Source organism: Ursus arctos, unplaced genomic scaffold (genome assembly GCF_023065955.2).
Source record: "Ursus arctos isolate Adak ecotype North America unplaced genomic scaffold, UrsArc2.0 scaffold_21, whole genome shotgun sequence".
NCBI classification, from domain to species: domain Eukaryota; kingdom Metazoa; phylum Chordata; class Mammalia; order Carnivora; family Ursidae; genus Ursus; species Ursus arctos.
In genome coordinates, this window is record NW_026622886.1 from 40,094,518 (window position 1) to 40,121,349 (window position 26,832).

A 26,832-nucleotide genomic window follows, 5' to 3' on the forward strand; every position below is an offset into this window, starting at 1 on the left:
TTCTGAACCCAACTAGAGAATATACGGTAACTTTGGGTTAAGAATTTCCTAAACATCCCAAATACTTCAGTAACAGTAAACCAAATACTTCAACACAAATAAAATTAGATTCATCTCCCTGCATTCTTTTATTTTTTATGTGGCTGGCTGAGCCAATTTTTGATAACTTCTTTGTCACTGTTTCTCTAAAAAAATTTAAAAAAAAAAGTCAACAACCACCTCCTTGCTTGAATGACAGTGTTTCTACAGTTGACATTAATTCACTTAACTTGTCTATCTTTGAACTCGCAAATTCCTTCAAACCCTGTAAGACTAGAAGTCTGGTGTCTCGTGGGTGGCAGTGTCTGACCAGGATATCTTTTCCTTAAGTAATCAATAATTTCAGCTTTGTGCTTTTTTGTTTCAGATACTGAATGGTGCCTTTCACTCTTTGATATTTTGACCTAAGACCCTCACTTAGCATCATCCCAAATGATGCCCTAGACAAACAAAAGTACTGAAGGGGATGCTTGGGTCTCATTTGTTTGTTCTGAGAATTTGCTATCAGATGAGTCAGTCTCAACAATGATGGAAGCTTCAATTGGCTCCTAGAGCTCACATTGCCAAATTTATTTTGTTATCCTAGGATGTGTACCAAGTAGGTCTTGGTAGAAGGAAATTAAGCCTTTTGGATATGGCTTGGAAGTGTATTATTTGGTAAATATTTTTGCCATTAGTTTAATTCTTCAGCTATTTGCTTTGCTTTTGTTGATCTACTTGTGCAAAAATCTGTCAAGTATTTTGTTTTGTCCTGGACTGTCTTGTTTCCATTCACTGAATAAGGGAGTGCTCCATTTGGAATGAATGGAGGCATAGCCCCCCACAAGTCTCCAATCCAATTCAAGCTGGCTCCAGGCACTAAAACTTGAAGATGAGTAAAACCAGTGACCTCTTCAGGCAGAGGTGAGTGACTGCTCAAATATCACCTTGGGTCACTTACAAACTTCATGACAGCTTACTGTAAGGTCAGTAACTGTGCAGTTGTTGATAATGTGGGCCCTTCCTAACCTCTGCTTGGTCAGGGAAACTGAGGATCTGTTTGTAAGGACATGCTTGTTAAAAAAAAAGTTTTCTTTAAAGCACTGTTAAATCATTTTTATTTAGGAATAATTTATATCAAGTGAAATAGGAAGATCTTAAATATTATAGTAAAATGAATTCTGACCTATGCTAATACCTTCACAATCACGGAGCCCTCATTAAGATTTTTTTTTAGAAAGATTTTTATTTTATTCTTTTTTTTTTTTTTTTAAGATTTTATTTATTTATTTGACAGAGAGAGACACAGCGAGAGGGGAAACACCAGCAGGAGGAGTGGGAGAGGGAGAAGCAGGCTTCCCGCTGAGCAGGGAGCCTGATGCTGGGCTCGATCCCAGGACTCTGGGATCATGACCTGAGCCGAAGGCAGACGCTCAACGACTGAACCACCCAGGCCCCCCCGAAGATTTTATTTTTAAGTAATCTCTATACCCAATACAGGGCTTGAACTCACAACTCCAAGATCAAGAGTTGCACGTCCTGCCACCTCCGCCAGTCAGGCACCTCACCCCTCATTAAGATTTAAAACACTTCTATCACCCAGAAAGTTCCCATGTGCCTCTTCCCAGTTAATTAACCTGACACGCTTTTTCTTGACTCTAGTGGCTGCTTTATTTGTCAAAGCCACCAACCTTCTCTAGGAAGAACTTCCATGTTTTTTTAATAAACTCCCAATATAATCTTGACTTTTGTACTTACACTGGCAAATGACAAAAACTGATTTTTGACAAGTGTGACTTAACAACTGGACTTATGACCAACTTTTGAAATGTCAAAATTAATACCTTAAGAGGAACTGTAACTACAGAAAAGAATTATGAGACGAAATAACATTCGATAGTCAACTTCTTTAATTGGTATTCTGGGGCCTCAAAATAAAATGACTAAGATAGTCTTTCTTTACTTCCCCCTGCTCAAACCTTTGGAAGCCTACTCTCTTGAATCATTCTGTCTCTTATACTACCCACACAATCCTATTCCTTTTGTTCCTTCCCCTTACCTCTGAAATTAACTACTTTTCTTGAAGGTTTCTCGGCAAAGGAACAATTATACTAGCCTCTTTAATTGCTGGAGTAAAAGACAGAACTGTAAAAATTGAGTGTAAACATGAGTCTAGATTTAGTTGAATTTACAGTTAGGGATTTTCTTAAATCTCAGGGAGACTGACAGAAATTTGTTTCAGAATTTCAGCTTAATCATTACTTACTTAATTTCCTCTTTATAAAGAAAATGGTTAAAAGCAGAACAGGAAAGACCAGATTCAAACAGCCCAGCATATTTTAAAAACTGGCCTTGAGAGAACAAGAACTCATTTAGGAAATGCACTATTTTAGAAGTCTTTCTTAGAGGTAGATTGGTCAAGATTTAAAACTGTAAGCAAAATAAAAACGACGATATGAAACAAAATAAGAATTAATGTCAGGAAACTGTAAAATATATTCTGTGGCAGAGTCTATAGCTGAGGTAAAGGAAGACATGTTCATTCTTTCTGTTAACCGGGCTCAGACCTGAATGGGAAACTTAAAATAAGACATTAATGACTTAGAATACAACAGATGAGATTTTTCAAAGACCCTTACAAATGAAAAAGCTAAGAAGAAAAACTAAACCAGAACGTCTTTGTTTTCTAAGAAATGGGAATCTACGGATAAGGACACTTACACAACGCAAGAAGAGCTACAGGAAGGATCAATGTTCCATATTTACTAAGGAAGTGAAGTACAAGGATTCAAATTGTCCCATAATGCTGCTCTAAGGAAAACTTAAGCACCCAACAATTCCTGCCCTTTCTCCACTGGAGGTAGAAGTGGACTGACTACCCCGAGTCACAAGGGAATTTTTTTGGGTGATGGAAGTGTACTAACACTGGTTGTAGTGATGATGCACAACTGTATAAAAACCCCAAAACGAAAACAATACACAGCTGACTGAATTAACATAAAAACTGCCATTTAAAAATATTGACTATGAAAAGTAAACATTTATGGAATTGCATTTCTTAATGAGATGGTTGAGACCTGTTTCCCCAATTGCTTCATTTATCCATAGTGAATATTACCTGTTGCTAGAATTAGAATCAGGTTCATCTACATTATTGCTTCCATACTGTTCCTTTTATTTGTTATGATAAAAAAATTTTTAAAAATATCCATTGTATGGATACATGACATTTTCTTTACCCATTCATCAAGTGATGAACATCTGGATTATTTCTGGCTTGTGGATATTATAAATAATACTTATTGGGGCACCTGGGTGGCTTAGTCGATTGAGCGTCTGACTCTTGATTTCAGTTCAGATCATGATCTCAGGGCTGGGTGTGTGTGTTGGTGGGGGGGAGGTGGTCCTGAAACTGAGCTCTGTGCTCAGTGGGGAATCTGCTTGGGATTCTCTCTCCCCCCCTTCCGCTGTCTATCCCCCCCCACCTCTCTAAAATAAATAAATCTGTAAAAAAAAATTATGCTTGTCTATTTGTTTTTAGTAATTCAACCAAGAATTTTTATTACAGAGCCCTACGGTCACAGGAAATTTAGAACTGAAATTTTAAATTTTCAAGTAGAGAAATATGATAAAGTTGTTAATAAACTTTCAAATCTAAAAACATAGTGACAAAACATATGTAACTTGCCAATAAGCAGCTTTGTAACAAGCAAAGGTAAGGAAATGCAACTGAGCAAAATCATTATCTCTCATCAATTTTTACCAGTATTTCCTTATATGTACTAAACAACTAAAATATTTTAATCCAAATCCTGATAAATACCAAGGCTAGGGGTGTTTTTTTTTCCTTAAAAAGAAAAAAAAGCAGTATGACAGCCAAGATTTGAATATTAACTTTTCAAATAGGTGCTTTCTACTTTTCAAATAGGTGCCAAGATTTGAATATTAACTTTCCAAATAGGTGCTTTCTACTACACCAGCTTTGAAAAATTGTTTACAGGTTCTAAGATTGAAATAATGGATTTCATTGTGAATGCCAGTGACTGACAGAATGGGCATTAGTTCTATTTTTAAATGGATTGTGTGGTTGCATCTAGTTTTAGCAGAAAAGACAACCCTGTTCAATAAGCAATGTCTGTCATTAGCTTTTTGGTGGGGAGGAGGGAAAAGGTGCTGGCACCTGTGTACTTGTGAGCTGTGGGAAGGACCTTCCTGTTCAAGTGCTCTTAACTTAATGCCCGAGAATGAGTGCTTGAGAATCTGAATTTCTAAAATTTTACACACAATTTTGATGGGGAGAGTTACATCAGAATTTCAAAGAGATTTGTTATAACTATTGTTTGAGACACTGAGAATAACTGTTCTCTTTCATAGAATCCCAAAGAGGGACAATTTTGACAGGACAGCATAATGGTTCACAGCAGCTAAGTGTCAAATCCTAGTTTTGTATAACCTTGGGCAAGTCATGAAATCATTCAAAGCTTCACTTTCTTTATAGGGAAAAACGGAAACAGTAATATCTACATGATAAAGTTGTGAGGGAGACACACAAGAACCTGAAACAGTGCCTGGAGCACACGGTACGTGCTCAATAAATTCAGGAATGAAATGTAGTGATTTTCCTTAAGAGTCACTGGTCCCTTGCACAGAGTAACAATCAAAAGACAGTTTTTTAATAATAATAGGCAGTGGTCTGAGCTACTGCTCAAGTTGCCGCAACTTAGAAGCACTGCTCTACCCTTTTACCTACTAACTCAATAAAACATGTATCAATACAAGTCGGGGACTGCAGTCCAGCTTTTGTCTGAGAAAGTTTCTTCTAGGTACCCAAAGAGATACAATGTATAGGCTAAAACTATTTTCCAACCATATTTAGTCCTCCTGTCACTACAACAAGTTTGGAATATGTTAAGATCAACTAAACTATATTACAATTCTTTAGCTGTAGATTAAGGCTTATGACCATATTCTACTAAATCGAAGAGGCACTTAAAAAAATACAGTTTAGGGGTGCCTGAGTGGCTCAGTCGGTCAGGCGTCTGCCTTCGGCTCGGGTCATGATCTCAGGGTCCTGGGATCAAGCCCTGCGTCAGGCTCCCTGCTCAGTGGGGAACCTGCTCCTCCCTCTCCCTCTGCGCGTCCCCAGATTGTGCACCTGTGCTCTGTGTCAAATAAATAAAATCTTAAAAAAAAAATACATTTTAACATCTCTGCAACTGAAATGTGTTACAACCTCCCATGTCGATACAAAAGCAAAAAGCTAGTAAGTACAAGTCAGTATTCTGAATCATTTAAAGATGTAGTTCAGGGAGAGAGACTGGAAATAATCCTCTTGTAAGTCTTTAAAAAAAGATTACTACACAAAAAATCCTATAATATTGGTTTTATCTCTGATCCTTAATATTAATTACACAAGTCTATGAACTTTTCTGTACCTCAAGTTTTGCAGACTGTAATTTTGACAGCCTAGGGAGAACCTCAGTATACTTTAGGAACAGTGAGAAAAATCCTGAGATTGTAATATAAAATGAATTTTAATTACCTTGAATGTGTAAAACAGATATGTGATAATGTGGGGGATCATTTTTCTTCTACTTTTAAATTTTTTTCTGAGCGTTTTATTACTAATAAACAATTTACAAAATATACAAATGAAAATTAAAGACAAAGTAAAAGAGGAGTTGTGGAGTTGTCTTGTAATTAATTACCCTATGTTATTATCATTTAAGAATGTTGATAATCATTGGCATTTTTAAAAAGTGGTCACTAGAAACTCAAAAATACCAAGTTTAGCCAGTCATTCAACTCACAATGAATAGTAATTATAATATTGATGCTGGCAGAGGGAAATATCTTTCAGATAAATAATATACTGTTGGTGACAGTGCATGTTTAAAGAAAACAGGCAAGCTTAAAAGAAGAATTAAAATTCTTTTAATCCTATTTTTAAACCTTAATAACTAGTATGCTTGTTCTTGAAAAGGGCTAAGAAGTATTTACTGAAAATTACAAAATTAAACATATTGTTTTAAGCGCCTAACAGAAGAATTACCAACATAAATACTGACAATATTTACTCTAACAATGTAAATACTGGAATTTTAAACACGTTCCTCTCTATTGTCAAAGCAGAATTTATCTTTATATTAATTAGCATGCTAATAAGTCTATCTAGAAAGAAAAGATAAGTAGGGTGGCAAAGGAATTAAGTTCTAAGTACTTTAACTGGTGTGCCACAATCAAAGGACTGTATTCTGAAAAGCTTGCTGGTTTATCTTCTTGCACTTCAGGAGAAAATAAAGATTAAGACACAAAAAAGGTACAAAGTAAAATGAGGGTACTTGATTTAGAAATTACTAAGAGTTCTGATAACTAGGTGTAAGTTACTGCTACTTGGAAGAAATGGGAAGTAGAATTAAAACCATTTCATTATCAACTAAAAAAAAATCTATGAATTTAAGAAATTTTAACAACCTTCAGAAAGTTAAGGGCAACACCATGAGAAAACGTTAAATGAAAATGTCACCAGCAATGGGAGTGTCTTGGTTAAACACTGCCAAAAATGATGGTGCTATTGGTCAACTGTGAAACATTCTAGTTTGAATTTCTAATACAGGTGATGGGATTTGGTTGGTTTACATATGTTCTTTTTTTGTGGTATTCCTTGAAATAATGTCATTTATTTGTAAAAATTAGGTGTACTCTGGAAGTTAAAAGCAAAGTTAAGAATTGCTAATTAAAAATAACATGCCTAAATTAATCTGCATTTGAACAAAGCTTTAATCTATTAAGTCGCCTATTATAAGTCATTAATTATTGAGGGACTCTCAGATCCTCATTTTCTTCAGGTAAACAGGTAAGAATAGTATATATGCAAAATGAGTTTAGTGGTGTTACCAATAATGCCACTTCTCACTTACACTTCTTCATTAGCAAGAAAGTATAACTTCTACAACAAGCAGGCACTTACACAATCATAAATATGAAGCATGATTCACATTACTTCTCCAACAATCTAAGATTACAGATGAAGAAAACCAATTAAATTGGTTTAATAAATAAGCTGAATAAAAAATACTTGGAGGGCTTAAAAGTTTCATTAAAAATTGGGGGGGTAACTTTGGGGATTACATATTTACATGTAAAGATTCCTAATTTTAATTACTTATATAGAGCTCCTAAAATTTATATGACTTACAACCAACTCCCGATAAATGAAAATAACTGATAGGTCTTAGACTTTGCTGTATTTCTTCCAAAACACTTGGGTACCTATTCAGTAATTTAAAAGGTTATTTTTTTATTACCTTCTACAACTTCCTCCATTTACTCTACAACCTAGTTTTGCTTGCATTTTTTTTCTCAGTCAATTTAAGAAGTTATTTATTTCTAGTCTCAAAGAAAATCATAGCAAAGACATAGAAGCACAAGAAAACAAAACCGCCTAGGGCTCCTTCCCAAGTCAGGTTCCATGGGCTGCTTCATAATTGCTTGAAAGGACAGTTGAGGAAACAGATGCAATCACAGTCTACCTGAAGTTCAGTAAATATATCCAAGATAATACTTCGTCAATTAAATGGACTGGAATTTTCACAAAAATACAAAACAAAAAAGGACACTATAATGATTCTGAGAAAATTCTGAAGAGATTTACGAGTCAGAGAAAATAAAAATTTGGTAAAATTTTAGTCTAAATGTATTCACTATATAAAAATACGTATCAAAAAGTAAGTGACTTGATTATCTACCACTCTATATTACACATATTTTTTTATTAATAAGACCTAAGACAGACCCAACTTCAAATACTACTGACCCTAATTATGAACCATAAGAGTAATTCTAAAAATCACTGGGGAAATTAAAAAAAGCATTAAAAAATGATATATATTTAAAAAAACCCTCATATATGCATGTAGTTATATATATATATATTTTTTTTAACTATATATATAGTTATAGTTTTTAACAACCATTCATCTATCGATGGGAGGGGGACACTTGGGCTGCTTCTATAGTTCAGCTATTGTAAATAATGCTGCAGTAAACACAGGAGTGCATACGTCCCTTCAAATTAATGCTTCCGCATTTTTTGTGAAGGAGATTAAGAGTACACTTATCTTGATGAGCACTAACTAATATATAGAACTGCTGAGGGGCGCCTGGGTGGCTCAGTTGTTAAGCGTCTGCCTTCGGCTCAGGGCGTGCTCCCGGAGTTCTGGGATCGATCCCCGCATCAGGCTCCTCCGCTGGAAGACTGCTTCTTCCTCTCCCACTCCCCCTGCTTGTGTTCCCTCTCTAGCTGGCTGTCTCTCTCTCTGTCAAATAAATAAATAAAATCTTAAAAAAAAAAAAAAAAAAAAACGAACTGCTGAATCACTATATTGTATACCTGAAACTAATTTAACACTGTTAACTATACTGGAATTAAAAAAACAACCCTTAGCTTTTACTTGGTGTTAACATTTACTGAAGACCTACTCTGGTTTGGGTTGTGCTAGTACCTGAAGATTAAAAAAGAAAATCTAAAATTATAGCTTATACCAAGATTACCATAACATTTAGTATTCAACATCAATATATAATGAATGCCTACAACATGTCAGGTACTGCTCTACCCAAAGGGAATGAAGCAGTGAACAAAAGACTCTGTCCTCAGAATTTATAATGGAGTCTGGGGAGACACAAATATAATCAATATAAAACACGTTAGAAGTGATATACGCACTATGGAGAAAAGAAATAAAGTAAGGTAAGGGGATAGTGTGGGAATGGAGGGATCTTCTTACACCATATGGTGATAAAGGACTTCTGTTAAGGTGAAGGCACCATACAGGTAACCCTTGAACAACAGAGGTTTGAGCCACATGGGTCCACTTATATGCAGATTTTTAAAAATACAGTACAGTACTGTAAATGTATTTTTCTCTTATGATTTTCTAAAAACATTTTCCTCCAGCTTATTTTGTTCTAATAATACAATACACAATATATATGACATATAAAGTATGTGTTAATCAACTGTTTATGTTATCAGTAAGGCTTCCAGCCAACAGTAAGCTATTAGTAAAGTTTTGGGGGAGTAAAAAGTTATATGTGGATTTGACTGTGCAGGAGTCAACACCCTTAATCCCCATGCTGTTCAGAAATCAACTGTATAGCTCAGTACCCAAAGAGCCCTTTCAATAGACTGATTTTGTGTTTTCAACAAAAGTTTCTACCATGTGGCTTTTTCTGTTTATTATTTTCAAATCAACATCTCTGGTAGGGTAATATGCCAATTAATTTGTAGCTAAAGTTAAATTTGGATTTGGGAAAGTCACAGAGCTCTGTCTAGAATCCACTGGAGAGCTCATGGCTACAATGCCCCTTCTTCCTCTGCTAACGGGCAAAAATGGGATTTCTGGAGCAATCTAAATGTAGATGGTCTTATAAGGTAGAATTATTCAATACGTACAAAATGCCCCTCAGTGACTTCCTTTGCCAGCTCTATATGGGGACACATTCATGATCCTCTCTCCCGCACCGCCCCCTCCAGTGTTAATGTAGCAAGAATACTACACAGATCAGGATAGAATGTTCCTGACTAGCAAATACTTAGAATGCAATTCTTAGGAGGGTAGTGTCAAAGATTTCTGAAGTATTCTTGAACTGTCTCAGCCCACAATGACAGTTCCTCTGACAACCCACACCAAATACTTCAGCACTTGATTATATACTATCTTGTATTGTTTTCTAAGGTGAGACAACAAATTGTAGAAAGGAACATTATCTTGAGATTTGAGAAGCTTGGCTCTATTAAAAAATTTGAGATAAACTACTTTATTCTCAATTTTGTTTCCTTGTTTGGAAAATGAGGGAACAGGGAAGGGGCAAGTACTGAACACAGAGTTGCCTTAGATCAGCCAGGTAGGCATGTAAATGTCTGAAGCTGGAAGTTGTTAATATTAAGGAATGGTGTGAACTGTGGCCAAGGGGAATGAATGCTTATACAGCTAAAGTCATTCAAATTCTAAAAAATGTGAATGTTGTGAAAACCAATAAAATCTATTTAAGGTATGGAGATCTGGACTCTGAGTCACTAGTTTTCTACTTCTGGATTAAATGATCTCTAAGGTCCCTTTCAATTCCAAAATGCATTGTTACATATACCAGGGTTTTGAAGAATTATATATCGACAGAACTTTTAAAAATATCTTAATGTGATATTCACTCTTCTTAATTATTGTAAAAAAAAGATATAATTCTATGTTGGTACTAACATTTAACAATAATTTAAATCTTCTTTTCCTAACTCATAATGGTAGTTTCATTAGACATTTTAGAATTATCTTTCAAATATAATACAGATAAAACTAAAATAAAGGGGTTGAACACAATACAGGACAACTTACACATTCATAAGCTGCTCTCAACTGGGAAAATCCATGGATCCTAATGGGCATTCAACCAAGGCAAGATGCAAAGGCTTTCCATATTTTCTTCTTAGTTCTGGCATGTTAATCCAACATGCTTTGTGCAATTAAGGTCTTCTTTTGAACAAACTTAAGATTAGGGTATGGACACAAGGTCCTCTCTTGCCCAGGGTGGTAAAACATGGAATCTGCAAATAAGGGAACCCTAGAATTGACTACCTATATAATTTACCCACGGGTAGTCACTTAATTCTCAGCTTGAAAATATACACAATGCAAACACCAATTTCACAGACTTAGTGGACAGATTAAGAAAGAATGTATATTGTCTATAAAAGTTTTAAGTGTTAGTCATTACTATCATCAACTAGATGCACAGTAGCCCCTTAATTTGTCCCCAATTTGGTCTAGAAATGTATGTTGAATCAAGGAATGACTAAAGATTAATAATTCAATTCTAGCAAAGGAAAGAACTATTCAGATCTTTAAAAGACCATAAACAAGTTACCTTTTGTATGTAAATTGCCATTTGAGTTCACATCAATTACTGACAGTTGTCAAGAATCCCAGTTGAAAATGAACTATACAAATCTTGAAAAAAAAAAATCAGTTCTTACACTTGCCTTGTAGGAATGCAATTCCAGTAGAAAAGAAAATGCTCTGAAGCAGGAAAAGTATTAAAAACAGCAACTTTTGGGTTCCAGAGACACCTGCTCTCAACCTCATAATCTGATTTATTATTTTAATCAATCTCATTAGTAAATGTAAAAACATTGTAAGAATCAAATCCTTGAAAAGTGGTAAGTGATAGTCAAAAAGCATAATTCCTTTCCATTAAAATATGTCACAGGGTCTCCAAATAGCTATAGTCGAATCAGAAATTTTCCAAAACTATGGTAACTCATGCAATTCTATCCTCAAGTTATTTTGCTACGACACCCACCCCCAACCATTCATTTTTGAAATTCTGCTATCTTAAATTATAAATAAAGGATTAAGTAAAAAACTTAACTACTGGTTCCTGAAGTCAAGTGACATTACTTCTCCCACTGAACACTTTCTGGAAGAGATGGTATTCGACTTCTCCTTTCCGCCTCCAACTCCCAAAGCAGTATTTTAGCAGCTGAAGAGGATTACTGTGTTCTCCTTACCCTCCTAAATAAAATTAACTAATTAAAATGTCAGGAGAATCTGGTACTAATCTGTTGGACACAATGATAGAATTCAAAACTTCTGATCAGATTTAAAAAATTGTATTTGGAGGTCCAAACACTATTTCTCATACTCTCTTAAAAATTAACAATGTACTACAAAATAAACAAAAAGCTGTTAAAATGAACATTACGTATCATATTTACTTTTTGAGTTGTCTGTGTCTCTCATAATGAGGACAAACGAGAAATGCTTCCAATCTTACATTCTGCTGAGAAAGGTCTCTGTGAACTAGATTTCTAAATCTAGTCAAGTGTAGAATTTGTGGACTATCAAACTGTTCATAGCATTTTCTCTACTCTGACTGTATTTATAATACCTCAAGTAGGAAAAAATTCTTCCATTGACCTTTTCATGGATTAATATTGCCAGTAAATAAAGCTTATTCCAACATATAGTATGACATGCAAGTTAAGGTCATGTTTTCTAGTTTTATTACTGGAGTTATTACCTTTCAGTTTAGTACTTGATCATGTCTCTGAGAAATTACAGTACAACAATTTATCAGTAATATGACAAATGCAGAAGAACTGTTTCTTAGATTTCTCAGTGGAATCAAGAGATGAGCTGGTAAGTAAGTGACAAAAAAAGGAAAGTTCAACACGTTTCAAAAATAAGCAAGAAAAAATAATGTGGGCTCAAAATGACCTACTAGTTTCTACCATATCCCTCTAAATAGGTCAGATTTATGTAGAACTCTCCCCTGCTCCCAAGAGTTCTTTGGACATGACCTAAGAATTAACCTGTCAGGTTTTTTTTTTTTTCCTTCTTGTCAGATCTAGCAGTAATTCTATAGGTGTACATAGTGACTCAAAGATCTGCTGTGTCTTCCAAACATAATTTAGGTGAGTATGGAGATTAACTTTACTATTTGTTATATGTCTTAGAATCTGACACCCACCCACCCACCGAGACATGCCTTATTTAACTAAATTTTAAACTGAAAAAATGATAACACGGGAAAATGTAAGAGTTAAGAGCACAGGCTTTAACGTGATCTCCTAGAATGCCAGTTCTAATTATTAGCTAAGTAACTCTGGTCATGCTACTTAACCTCTCTGTGTCCCATTTCCTCATCTGAAAATGGGAGTAAGTTATCTACTTAAAGTTTTTAGGATTCAAATAAAATAACTTATCCCACGCAAAATGCTTAACAAAATGTGTAACACATACTAAGCAGTGTTACTTGCTATTTTAAAAGTCCCATCTACCTATTTACAGTGCTCAACTTGAAGCTCCTACAGTACCTCAAAAACACAGTACATACAGGAACCTGTACACCTGAGGGACCTGTCACTGACACTTCTATCTTCTCCATTCCAAGTCTGATCCATTCCAGCTTGGCATCTCTGCAATCGACTCCACTCTCTCCACTTCGCTGCCTTATAAGGGCCCCTCATTATTTCCCAACGAGGAAAAGGGCGGTGGGATATAGGAGGCAAATATGAAGGAAAACATTAATTTGTCATACATTTGAATTTCAATGACCAGATTAGAGACATTTTAGTTTTAACTGTGAAGACAAAGAGGTAGGGCATGTTAGAAATTTGAGAAAAAAACCAATATGACAACTGTATTTTAGTGGCCTTTCTACCCCAGAAAATCTGTTAGTTTGTAACATTACAATGTAGTGTTTGTACTGTGTTACCTCACAGTAAAGCAGGGTCTACAGAACGAAGTGCTATGTGTACACATAACAGAATTCTCTGCCTAGAAGGATATGTCAAGCAAGGCTTCACTAAATGGATATTTAAACCAGACCAGCGGCTATTTTAAAGAAGTACAGGAGTTCACTGGAAAATGAGGGCATTCTGGGGGAAAAGGATTAGGAGTGCATGGGGATGGAGGGGGGAGTAGATCAGAGAGGCAGGTGATCCTCTTAGCTTAAGAGTTTGACCTGTGTTCTACAAGAAAATGAAAGACAAAGAATTTGCAAGTTGGGAAATGACATGAACATATCTGTGTTTTAGAAAGATCACAGAAACTAAGTATCCATTTTCTGAATTCTGGGAATTCGGTAAGAGGTTTACCACAGGTGAGAGATGGCGACCTAGGTTAGGTCAGGGCAATCACAAAAGGAATCAAGAGAACATGGTGACTGACTAGATGGGTAAGAAAGAAAAATAGGATGCAGCATGATCAAACATGGATACTGAAGGCACTGAATGAGACTGGGAGCTTACGAGGAACAGAGTTGGTTCAAGAAGTACCTTTTATCTTTTGCAATAGGTCTTAAAGACATCAGAGTAAAAACTGACAATAGCATGGACATGGTAGTAGCATCTCTTATTCTTAAAGAGATTAGAAAAAAGATGCTCACTACCTGTATTCAAAAGGCTTCAGGCATAAAACAGAACACTGATTTGTTTAGCAAGATTATGAATGTACCATGTGTAATCTGTTCCACTCAATATTCCTGGCTTATTAATTTGAAATATGTAATTTATTTAGATGATTACAAATCTCAACTTTAAGGTTTATAGTTTTAGTCGTTAAGGCTTCATCAAATGAACTTTGATGGAGTCTTTTGCCAACTTATGAGAAAGAGAAATATGAACAGAAAAGATTAACACTGTACAAAACCAAAAACCTTTCTAGGCTTAATGAGTATTTCAGGGCAAAATACTTGGTGACTAACTTGTGTGGTACAATAAAACATAACATATAAAAATCATTGGCCCACAAAGTGCCACACAGTGTCCTTAGACTTGCTCCCTTTTCCTCTTTATCAGAAGCCTTTTGTAAACAGGCCAGGAACTATCTTATATCTTATTTTCTCATTTCTTTAGGAATAAACAAATAACTACTGCTATGGTGACACCACTGCCAGTGTTTACTTCACACTTTTTCCTTAAGATCTAGTCTAAAAGAAAATATATCTACTAAAAATCAACTAGAACTACTATAAGCGAAGTACAGATTCCCTCCTTTTGTGTGAAAAGAACGCCATTCTTTTTCAACTTCGACCTAAATTTTTCCATGTTCTTGCTTTCTCAAGTCTTTTCGTAACCCAAATCTGATCTTTACATTTCTATACAGGAATATAATGTTGGATACATTTGCTTTAAAGGCACAAGTAATTTTTCTACAACAATGTGGCCCAAGATATAAGCTGGCAAAAAGAACCCTAAAAAGCTAAAATAACATCAAAGAATTCTATTCACATTGTTAAAACAAGAAAAATAACAAGAGGATAACAACCAAGCAAATCATTCCAGAAGAGCCTATTTTAGCCAAAGATTAATCAAATTAAGGATGCTATTATTATTCCACATAGCCCCAAGAGGTACAGTTAAAATTTACTCATTACAAAATGGGGGGCAACTCAAAACAAAACAAAACAAAACTAGGAGGGGTGGGAAGAAGGAAAGAACTGGGTCATTACTGTCCTTTTTGGTATAAAATACCAATATTTTTAATGGCTCTTTTCCCAACAATACCACCAGGCATACTGTATGTAACAGAATAGTTAACCCACTATGGCTTAACTGCTGATAAAATTTAAAAGGATTTTTTAGTAACTTCAAGTTATACACCTGCTATTAGAGAGTTCTCAGCCATGGACTTCTCTGATTTATATACATGAGCACAAACAAAAGCTAATTCCAGCTAAGGTGTGACTAGACACAAACTATCCTAGACATTTCTTTAGAAACATGGTCTCTGCAATGCAAATCTATGAGTAAAGATTAAACCACTGTAAAGGGAACTAAGGAAAATTTCAGGCCACCTCAGACTTTGCTTTATCTAATAAGGTACATTTAAATAAAGTACTAATCATCTGACAGATTATGTAATTTTAAATTAAAAAGTTGAGTAGCACCACCTTCTGATAAGGTCACCAATGATATGTCATAACAAATATATTCCTAAGCCGACCAATTAATCAAATGCACTTTTGTGTTTTCATTTGAACATCAGAAAATGTCCTAATAGTCAGAAACTTAATAAATAAAAGCCCAAGTGCTCCCACCAAACCAATCACCCACTTACCAGGCATTTATTACACTTCTTAAAACTGTGCCAAGACTGTGATGTGCAAAGGAGATGGCTGCATCATAAAGTGGAGTCAGGGTAACCAAGAGTCCTGGTTTTAGCACTTTAAGTCTTATGTCTCAGGAAATCCTCAGTCCTGAGCAAATCAAGATGGTTGCTCATCATCTTAATAGGAATTTCCTTCCTCTTATGTTTCATGATCTTAAAGTTATGAAACTGCGAAGGCTTAAAAAACATCTTGTAAACATTTTGGGGTACTACATATCTTGTCTTTTGCCATAACAGAATCATACTCTTGTCTGAAATAAAATATGGAAATTAAAAACCAAACTGTGCGGCACTTAGCGTAAGAGCCAAATTGAGTGTTTATGGTAACAGACAATATTTGCATAGCATTTACAATTTACAGTACATCTTGACACGAGTTTTTTCGTTTGGATAAAGTCTCAGGACATTTCTCATGAAGAAGCACTGTCCCTTGCTTCATCAGGAGTACCTTTCATCTAATTAGTAGTTGAATATGCCTTAATTGCAAGTCACTACGAAGATTTACAAAGAGGAACGAAACATCCTTGCTTTCAGGAAGTTTACAGTTTTATTGGAAAGATGAGATAAAAATATGAAAATATGAGAAACACAAAAATATTATAAAAATATGAAGAGAGGTCAGGAACAAATTTATGAAGAAGGTGGCAAATGAACAAAAGGCACAGCATTTCAACAGGAAAGAACATACGAGAGAAAAAAGTGAAAGCAAAAGCACAGAAGGCAGCAAAATGTAGGAATATGATTAGACTACCATAGAAAGCACAGTCTGAGTGGATCTCAGTGTACAAATAGGAAAGCAAAAACAGCAAGAGAGTCTACAGTCAACATAACATAGACCTCTGAGTACTGTCAAGAACCTGGTCTCATTTTATAAGCAACAGTACTGGATGTTTTGAAGAGAAACATACCAATATTGAGAAAACTAAAGGTACTTTTTAAATGAATAAAAATAGTTCTAACAGAAGCCTGGACAATACATCTAGAAATGTTAAGCATTTTATTAAAATATAATTAATATATGGCTTACTTTTAAAATGCATCAGTTTGGGGGCACCTGGGTGGCTCAATTAAGTGACTGACTCTTGATTTCAGCTCAGGTCATGACCTTTGGGTGAGGTTCTAAGGCTGAGCCCTGTAGCAGGCTCTGCACTCACTCAGCGGGGGGCCTGCTTAAGATTCTCTCTCCTCCTCTGCACCCCCTAAAATAAATAAATAAATAAATCTTCAAAAAAGCACACCAGGTTAAAAACCTATAATGAGATGATAAAAACTAAAATTAAAAGGTCAGAAACAAAATACTGCATAGAGGAAGAAACTTCAAGAGACTGACAAAAGATAGCTAAGACAATCAGTAATTTTAGCTTTCTTTTCTAAGACTGTATGAATACTGCATACCTACCATGGGCAGACAGTGCAGATATCAGATGCACACATCAAGGCTGTCTATTTTTCACGACAGAATATTAACTTTGCTGTCACACCATGTGATATCCAAAGCATACTGAGATTACTTTTAGTTAATATCACTACCACACAACACGGCACCACTTAGTGTATTTGCCTAAGATCTCACTGACATTGACAAATGAGGCAGATTTATGGGGCAGGCCATACTCTTCCTCAAAAAACTGATTTGGATCTGTCCACATGCATAAAAAATACTCAGTTAAGACTTAAATTATCTCAGGGAGACTGGGTGGCTCGGTTAAACATCTAACTCTTGATTTTGGCTCAAACTCATGATCTCAACGTTGTGAGATCGAGCCCTACATCAGGCTCTGCACTGGGCACAGAGCCTGCTTAAGATTTTCTCTTCTCTCTCTCCCTCTTCCTTGCCACCGCGGCTCTTCCCCCACCCCCAACCCCACCCCGCTCTCTTTCTCTTAAAAAAAAAAACCTGAAATATTTCATGGCAAGGGATATAAGTATAAAGTTAATTGCTGCATAACCAGCACTTAAAATAGTTGTAATATAGAAGGCAAATTATTTGTTGAATGAATCAAAACCAGTTTCTTGCTGTAGACGAGGGGCTGGCAAACTCCAGACCTCAGGCCAAATCCCATTAACTGCCTGTTTTGTTTTGTTTGTAATTAAAGTTTTGTTGGAACACTGCCATGCAACTGCATATTGTTTATGGTTGCTCTGGTAGAGATGAATGGTTGTGACAGAGACTGTATGGTCCTCAAAGGCTAAAAATTTATTATTTGGCTCTTTACAGAAAAAGTTTGCTGATCCCTACCCTATAGGGAAGAAATAAGGATGAGTCTTGTCTATTTATTCACAGGTGGCAAATGGGTTTCAGCTCAAACACCAATGCAAAATATAAATGGCTACCTAGAGTGCAGTGTTGAGAATGATTCTGAGACCAACTCTAGTCCCAAAGGGAAAGAGTATAGTTCTCCATTATCAATGACTACTGTGGTTCAGGGGAAGGAAAAAACAGGGTTGTAACTCTAAAAACATTCAAAAACTTCTGTTGTAGAATACGTTGATCTTAAGTAACTAGCAGTGTTGTCTGACAGTTTTACAAAGATGATTAGCTGCAAAATAATTATGCAAAGGCCCCCTCCACCCTGCAACCCGAAAGGAATCACTGAGAATGGTTTGCCTGAATGCTGAAGACCATCTACCAAAAACAGCACAGTTGATGTTGCTCATTTTTACAATATTCATTCATTCACTCCATATTCATTCATTATTCACTTGGTTAACAGATGCAGTTGTTTAAAATGATTCCTTAGGATGATTAAACAGTGTTATCAGGGGGAACCTACGGCAAGAAGGTTAAGTCCCCAATATGCCCTAAAACTCTATCAAGCTTTATAGATAAAACTGTAAAGAAGAGCATGTTGGGTAAAGTACTTTTACATTAGAAGCCAAATCTATTAAATTAGCCCCCTTTGATTTTGGAAGTAGTTAATAAACAGTTTCACATTAAAGGATTCATGCTACTGGAGCTCTGCAAAGTTTCCCTTTAGATTTTACAAAATTCCTTTGTTTGCTGGACCCACTTCAAGTACTTGCACCCTAGCTGCAAGGGAGGCTGGGAGAGCTAGTACCTGGCATTTTTGTTTTCTGCAAAGCAAGGTTATTAACCAATTGTCATTTAGATCTGTGTCTTTTCAGACACCGGTTAAGTCTCTCTAAAGATAAACGTGAACACACTCATTCCTACATCTATATAAGACACTTTGAGACAGATATTATATCTCTGTTACAGTCTGCCCCATATGGGCCACACCCTAGCATGATAGGAAGTAAGCAGCCACGCATGGGATATCTTAAGAGGTGACAAAATCACTGCTGGGAATGGTGGGAAGGAAGGTCTCAAAGTCAGATCAAATTTAAATCACAAGACCCAGAAGCCTACGACAGCTAAGTGGTATCACAGCAGTGGTCATCAGTAACATCACTCATCATAGTAGAGATTATATATGTCTGTGTGTGTATGCATTGTTTTTAAAAGTACCTCTGGAACACTCTGACAACACCTCCCTGTTCCTCCTAAAGACCCTAAGACTTATATCCCTAGCAAAGAAAGGTCAGGGTTCACCAGGAACCATTATATTCATCATTCTGCCCCCAAATAACTGTCCCGCAATTTGGTAAAGAAAAAAGAGTCTCTGTTGTTCCTCAGGTCTGCAAAAATCAGATTCTTCAGTAATTTAAATAACCTGCTCTTAATGTCTTCCGCAAGTCACAGAAAGAGACACAACTACTTCAAAGGGATGGCCGTTGTTGGAGCAAGAAAGTTAACCATGTTATTTTTCCAAGCTGAAGCCGTATCTTCTCTAAGTTTGCTGATTTGTCATTCCAGAATTTAACATTAACGCCAAAGGTGCTCAATGTTTTTTGAACTGGTTGCACTACATTAACCAGAAATATCCCTGTTAGGGAAAATACCTGCTTTTATATATTTCAAGCAAATATCATACTAAGTACAGTTTATGACTTGTTAGGGCAAAAGTAAAAGAAATCAGAAGTGAGGCACTTTAGTAGTAGCAGGTAAATTAGAATTTATGGGTAAAGATTCCAGAATAAACCACACCTGTTTTCACAAGTGGAAGAACACCACAAATATTTCTTTTAATATAAATACTCAGATTTTACAAAACGCTACCATCCACAAGGGTGGGGGGGCATTCTTTAAAACATAATTTTACAATCTGTTTCAACATGACTGAATTCAGAAATAAACAGAATTAGTGTCTTCCATGAACGAAGGAATAAATGGCTGCAAAAAATATTTTATTTCATTTTACTGTTAACCTCCTAACTAGGATTAAATGACAAAGCTTAATATGATTGCCCCCAAATGCATTTGAAACCATAATAAGAATGCCATGATTTAGATTGTGGGTTCATAATTTGCATGACTAAATTACATTCTAAATGAAATTTCAAGGCCAGGACATTCCTAATGGAAAATTCCCTAGTAAACCTGCCAAAAGTTCAGAGAAGAAAAATTAACCAACTAACAAAAAAAACAGTGGAAGCAGAGGTACTTCCCATAATTTTCTCTGGTAATTTTAGTATCTCAATCTAAGCAGCAGTTTATGATAGCTGCTTAAAGCTGATATTGGCTTATACAACTGTCTTATGAAGTTATTTTTGACTAATTTAAGTTCTTCCTCAGTGATCGAATAAAATAAAGGCCATTCAGAAAAATAAAATGCATGCCACACTTCGAAGCCCCAATAATGCTTGTATTTGGCTTTCTCATACATTACTCCACTTAACTTGCATAATTAGTAGGTCAGTAAGTACTTTTAAAAAAAAAAAAAAGTCATTTCAGAACTTGCCTGTCTTGGCAATTCTATAAAATAAAAGTTAGTATCCAAAAAATAACGTATACATGTTTGCATTCTTGGAAATTAGTATTTACCAAATGAATGAATAAAAGCAATGAGAACCAAAGTTTGGGTGTTAACTAGGCTGTTGGAATAAGGAGAGCATACTGGGAAACCACAAAAAGTGGGCAGGCACTTTCTATAATCAATCCTGAGTTTCAAAGAAGCATCTTCAGATATTTACTTCCTTCCATGTCAAAAATAAGTGATTCCATCAAGAATTTTCAGAGATTATGTTCGTCCTATAATATTCCTATTCTAATCTATTGTACTCTAACTTAACAATGAAATGTATTATATAATTCCTAGAAACCTTATGAACTGGGAGACAAACTTCATGATATCTTAAAAGACTTAAAAAATCTATTAAGAAATTGTAGCTAAAATATGAACTCTCAATTATTAAAGATTTAAAAAAAACCATTTATTATGTTCCAGGCACCAATACACACAGATGAATCTTCACTATTTCCAAACATTTAACTGGACTCTTAGGAATTGGGTGGTTTTCCCATACCCTTATAGACTCATCAGCCTAAGCAGTGCACTCCATCCTGAATCTGTGTCAAAAACAATTCCTTGGCAGAGACTGTTTCTAAGCTAATTGCTTCAAAGTAACATTTTCAGACCCTGATGTCCTCCCCAAAGACACAAAGTAACAAAGAGTAAAGTCTTTCCAACAATTTCAGATCCATTTCTCATAGTAGATATATTTTTTACACAGCAAAACTTCACTTAAGCACTACCATGAGGCTATTTATAGTTTTTATTCATCCCATTTAGTGTGACTATTGGTGCTTCACTTTAGAAATACTGATTACTCTCACTAAAATTCAAAACACATCTTTCCACAAAATTCTGAATTCCAAAGTACTCGAGACCAAGAAATTTAAGAGGACCTATAATCCATTCATAAACATCTACCATAGCAAAGTACTCCTTCGAACATACTTTGCATTTTCTAATTTCTGTATTGTTGCCCACCCTGATTCACTGTTAGTCTAAAACTTACATACTCTTGATAACATGTACAGATCCCACCTCATTTATAACTTCTTTGACTACTAGAGCCTAAGACTTTTCACTATTCCTTTAGCTCTGTAAGCACTCATCTATATCACTCATTTGGGTATCAATTATGATTATTTGAATTGCTATTTAAATTCCATATTAACTTTGCTAAAAACCTTTTGTGCATAATTACTCAATTTAATCCTAACATACAGTAACTGAAAACAATTAGCTCTCAAAAACATGGAGTCAGATGAATGAGTCCTCCAGAGACAGAAGCCCTAAATAATGAGGCATTATAGTTGGAAACAGATATAACACTTTAAAAAATTAGTGTTAAGTAGCCTACGATGGGAACTGACAAAGAAATCATCGAACACCTTATGTATTCTTTTCATTAAAATAAAAATTGTTGGGCACTATGTGCCAGGTAACAGGCTAACCATTTGAGACTGTGGTGGCAAAGTGACACTGTATTCCTGCCCTCTTGAAACAACTAGTTTACAGGGCAAGAGAGAATAAATGGATAAATTTAATTACTGAGTGTGATAAGAGCTATGAAGATAATAAAGGGCATGCTCCTTCATGTAAGGTGATCAGGAGAAACTTCCCTGTAAATGTACATCTGAGCTGAGATCTAATGATACATAGGCAGAACTGCAGACAGCTGGGGAAAGATCATGCTAGTGAGTAGTTGTAAACACCAAATCTCAAAAGATGGTAGAGGGAGGCACCTGAGTGGCTCAATTGGTTAAGTGTCTGCCTTCAGCTCAGGTCCTGATCCTGGGGTTGTGGGACCAGCCCCACATCAGGCTCCCTGCTCAGCAGGGAGTCTGCTTCTCCCTCTGCTCCTCACCTTGCTGGTGCACTCTCTACCAAATAAAATCTTAAAAAAAAAAAAAAAAAAGATGGTAAAGCACTTTTTTGGTCAAGATCAGAAAGAAGTCAATATGGGTAGAGCTTAGTGAACAATGGAGAGGAGATAAAGTTGTGAGGCAAGCAAGAACTGGACCTGGCTTCTATTTTAAGCCACTGGGGTGGGTGGGAGGGGAGCTTGGACTGGAGCGTAATCTATGAGCTGATTTACACTTTTAAAAGATGATTTTTAAAATCTAGGTGGAGACTGAGGTAGAGGACGACAAGAATGGAAACGAGTTAGGAAAGTCCTATAGGAGCCCAAACAAGAGATGATGGCTTAAACAAGAGTAATATCACAGAAACCCAGGCTTTTTGAGCTCAAAAAGACCTAAACAGCCATTTAATCAAACTGGCTTATGTAAAGATAAGTTGAGAAGAGAGAGAGAAAGAGAGAGAGAGAGAGACGGACACATTAACTTGTTTGAGGTTTTACAGCCAATGCCAGAAAGAGAATTGAATTCTGGGAAACCCAATTCAAAGTTATTGTCACTAAGCCATGCTACTTAATAGGGTGGAATCAGAGGTCTAGCAACTACTGAAAACTAGCACATCATTTCTCAAATTTACCCCTCACGCTCAAAGGAATCAGCTAAAACTTATGAGAAAAGTGTCCAATTTAAGCACTGGAGGTTCAGAGAAAAGTACGTAAGGGTCTGTTGGGGAGTAAAAGTAAACATACTCTCAACTTACACTGCTTAGTAATGAAACTTTAACCCCAAAATCTCGATAGATAATACCAATTTATCTTCTACCCAGGACCATTTCTCGGGAGACAAGATTATCTATCACTAAAGCATCACAAATGCTTTTCCAAGTGTTTATCATTCCTGTTAACCTGAACTCTAAAGTGAGTGCAGTAACAGTAGCTTTGCTCATTAGAAAGAGAATCTCTTAATCATCATCCTCATTCTTTTCTGCTCTACTTCCTGCCCTTCCACCTCTCCACCGCCCATTATCACTATTATCACTTTCATGTAAATAGAAAAATGTTACAAATGTTCCTCTGTCCTTAAAAGCTTGCACATCCTGTCCTCTCTTTGTTGAAGGATGATGAAGTAAGGTGACAGGAGTCTTGGAAGAAAAGAAATGAAAGCTTAAATGTAAAAAATCTAAAATAGAGGAAATCACATACAATTTTTTCAGTTAGCAACTAAAACTGAATAAACAATAGCCAGTGGCAACCTTGTGACCAATTTGGATGTCCTGAACATAAAATATGATCTCAGTATGTTCCCTAATTCAGAACAGCCTGAACAGCTGACCAGGTAATTGTTTAATATAGAGAGAACTAAAGCTTCCTATTACACTCCCTCTCTCACTGTGGGATTAGCTCATGTAGGCAAGAGGTTCCATAATGCTTATTCCTCAAAGCTACCCCAAAGTTAGCATTTTTACACTTATTTCTCTAAACCACTCCACTCCAGGTCTCTGCCTCTTCCGTCAATGCTGTTTTTTCAACCAGTAGAACACAGACTCACTACTTTTTCTTCACAAAACACACTCATTTTATTATCTCTAGGGGAATAACTGGCACTAAATTTCCAAGAAACTAAGTACGGCATAATCTACAACTGACCTATCTTCTCTCATAATCTGAAACTTACTACTTGAACTGAATGGTTAGCCTAAAAATCCTTTAAAATTTGTAACTGTCCTGTGACAAAAGATTTATAAAAATAGTTAACAAGGATTGCTACGATTGTTCTCAAACAAGCATGAACAAGAAACCACTTTGTCCCAAAAGGTAAGAACATTATAATTTGTTTTAAAAATATCTGCAAAAGGTAGACAACACAGTAAATACTCAGGTCAAAGAGACATTATTAAACTTGAAATGGTTTGAAAAAGTCCATAGCTTTACTACAGGAAAGCTACTAAATATCCTAAACTCATGAAGGTCAACTATTAAAAACTTTTTTTAGGTTATGTCAAAATTTGAGCACAATGCAATCAATGTGCATGAGTTATCAGGGGTACAAGTATTAAAACCAAGAAATAGACTTAAAAAATAACAGTCACTTAATTTATTACAGTGATCAACAGGTGAATGGATTGCTCAAGGAGAAGACTATTAACGTCAATCTAGCCGGTGCCTGGGTGGTCCAGATGGTTCGGCCTCCGACTCCTGGTTTCGGCTCAGGTTGTGATCTCCCAGTCGTGAAACTGAGCCCTGTGCAGGGCTCCACGCTCACCATCTTGTCTGCTTGAGATTCTCTTTCCTTCTCCCTCTGCCCCTCCCACTCAGGCTCGTGCACACACTCTCTAAAATAAATACATCTTAAAAAAAAAAAGGTCAACCTAAAATGACTATATATTAATAAGAGATTTCAAGATGAAGTGCATGAAAATACTGTTTCACATGTACTCTGGTTCCTATTCTTATCTTCCCCTCCAACAAAAATATGAACTAAATAAATCAAAGACATTATACATTGAGAGCAAAGCATGGAAAAATGAACATACAAAAAAGTGAATTATAAGCACACAGCTGGGGCTATTTTAGTAGCCTTTTCAGATAAATGTAAATATTCTCCTTTGATACTATACCAAAACTTGACATTTGGTTGCAATATACTGGAATGGAAAACCTTACCAATAAACTTAAGGTCTGCTTTAACATTAACATCCATAGGTCTAGCTAGAACTTAGGAAGGATTTCTTACGCATGCATGATTTTGTAACGTCATGCATTGGTCACTTGGAAAATACTTGTACAAAGAGTTATGCAGATCTTCAAATACTGACACTATATTATTTTTAAAAAACTATGCTCATTATCACCAATATCATCAGAAAAATTTTCTAAATATTGGGAAGCTGTCAAGAGCACAGTGCCTGATACAAATTTTCCAAGATTCTAATTTTCACTTAAAAACTAGAACTTTGTCACTGACCATAAATAGTGTTGATCTTTTCCTTAAAGCAACAGGCTCATTTTGTTTATTTTCAAGAAAATGTCAGCCTAATACCCAAGTCTGAATAACTCTGAATAGTTTTCAGGCATTCCTTTTTTTTTTTTTTTTTTTTAAAGATTTTATTTATTTATTTGACAGAGACAGCCAGGGAGAGAGGAAACACAAGCAGGGGGAGTAGGAGAGAAAGAAGCAGGCTCCTAGCAGAGGAGCCTGATGTGGGACTCGATCCCAGAACTCTGGGATCACGCCCTGGGCCGAAGGCAGACGCTTAAGGACTGCGCCACCCAGGCGCCCCTTCAGGCATTCCTTAAAGTAAAAAAAGTATTCATGAAGAAAGTGGCTAGTTCAGCTTGCAACTCCAGTAACTACACAAATGCTTTTCCCATAGACAACCATTTCACCTTCAATACGGCAGCAAAATAGTGTTTGAAGCATATTTTCCATTTTGTCATACTATATTGAAATAGTATGTACAGGAGTCAAGATTTGGTAAAAAAAAAAAAAAAAAAAAGGGGGCGCCTGGGTGGCACAGCGGTTAAGCGTCTGCCTTCAGCTCAGGGCGTGATCCTGGCGTTATGGGATCAAGCCCCACATCAGGCTCCTCTGCTATGAGCCTGCTTCTTCCTCTCCCACTCCTCCTGCTTGTGTTCCCTCTCTCGCTGGCTGTCTCTATCTCTGTCAAATAAATAAAATCTTTAAAAAAAAAAAAAAAAAATTTTTTTTAACTTCTTCATCAAGTGCATTTAGGCCAAAGTATTTTGTTTTTTAAATGCATAGCAGTGAAGAATACAATGACTATGAATGCAGCGTGGTGCTCTGACTCGATTTGTTCTAAGGTGCCGGAAGTTTTACTCACTATTGCTTTTGTACCACTGCTACAAATGTCAACACAGTGAAAAACGCAAAGAACATCTCAATATTATTGTAAATATAGTTTTGCATTTGCAGACTCCGGAAAATGTCCAGGAAATCCCCAGGATTCCTTGGGGTATATTCTGAAAACCCCTGAGCTAGACAATTTGTTAAGCTGTTCATAATCACAATTATTCTTTCTTAGTCCTTATTCATGCCTTAATGAATAACTTCAACTGAGAGAAGCGATGCTACAGAGAAACGTTTTACAGAACAAAAACTAATACTACATTAGTATATTCTTTTATAATCATTTACGGATAATACTCCACTTAATCCACAACAACTCTAAGTATATGCCACTGTTCCCACTGAGGAACCAAGGAGGTAGGAAAGGTTCAAAAAAGGAGGTATGAATTTTGTCTAAAAATTCATTGTCCTGGGGGTGCCTGGGTGGCGCAGTCGTTAAGCGTCTGCCTTCAGCTCAGGGCATGATCCCCGCGTTCTGGGATCGAGCCCCATATCAGGCTCCTCCGCTATGAGCCTGCTTCTTCCTCTCCCACTCCCCCTGCTTGTGTTCCCTCTCTCGTGGGCTGT

At 36.1% G+C, this 26,832-nt stretch overlaps 1 protein-coding gene across 3 annotated transcripts in view; it reads right to left on the reverse strand.

The window, feature by feature from the left end:
• RAP1B (RAP1B, member of RAS oncogene family) overlaps positions 1 to 26,832 on the reverse strand; it is a 44,135-nt gene that overhangs the window by 11,775 nt on the left and 5,528 nt on the right. The window contains exon 1 of one of the 3 annotated variants that reach the window (XM_048217808.2): positions 16,717 to 25,863. The exons of the other annotated variants lie outside the window; for them this stretch is intronic. The gene's annotated coding sequence lies outside the window, so the exon portion shown is untranslated. Of the gene's footprint in view, positions 1 to 16,716; positions 25,864 to 26,832 lie in introns of those variants that run through there. 3 annotated transcript variants of the gene reach the window in all.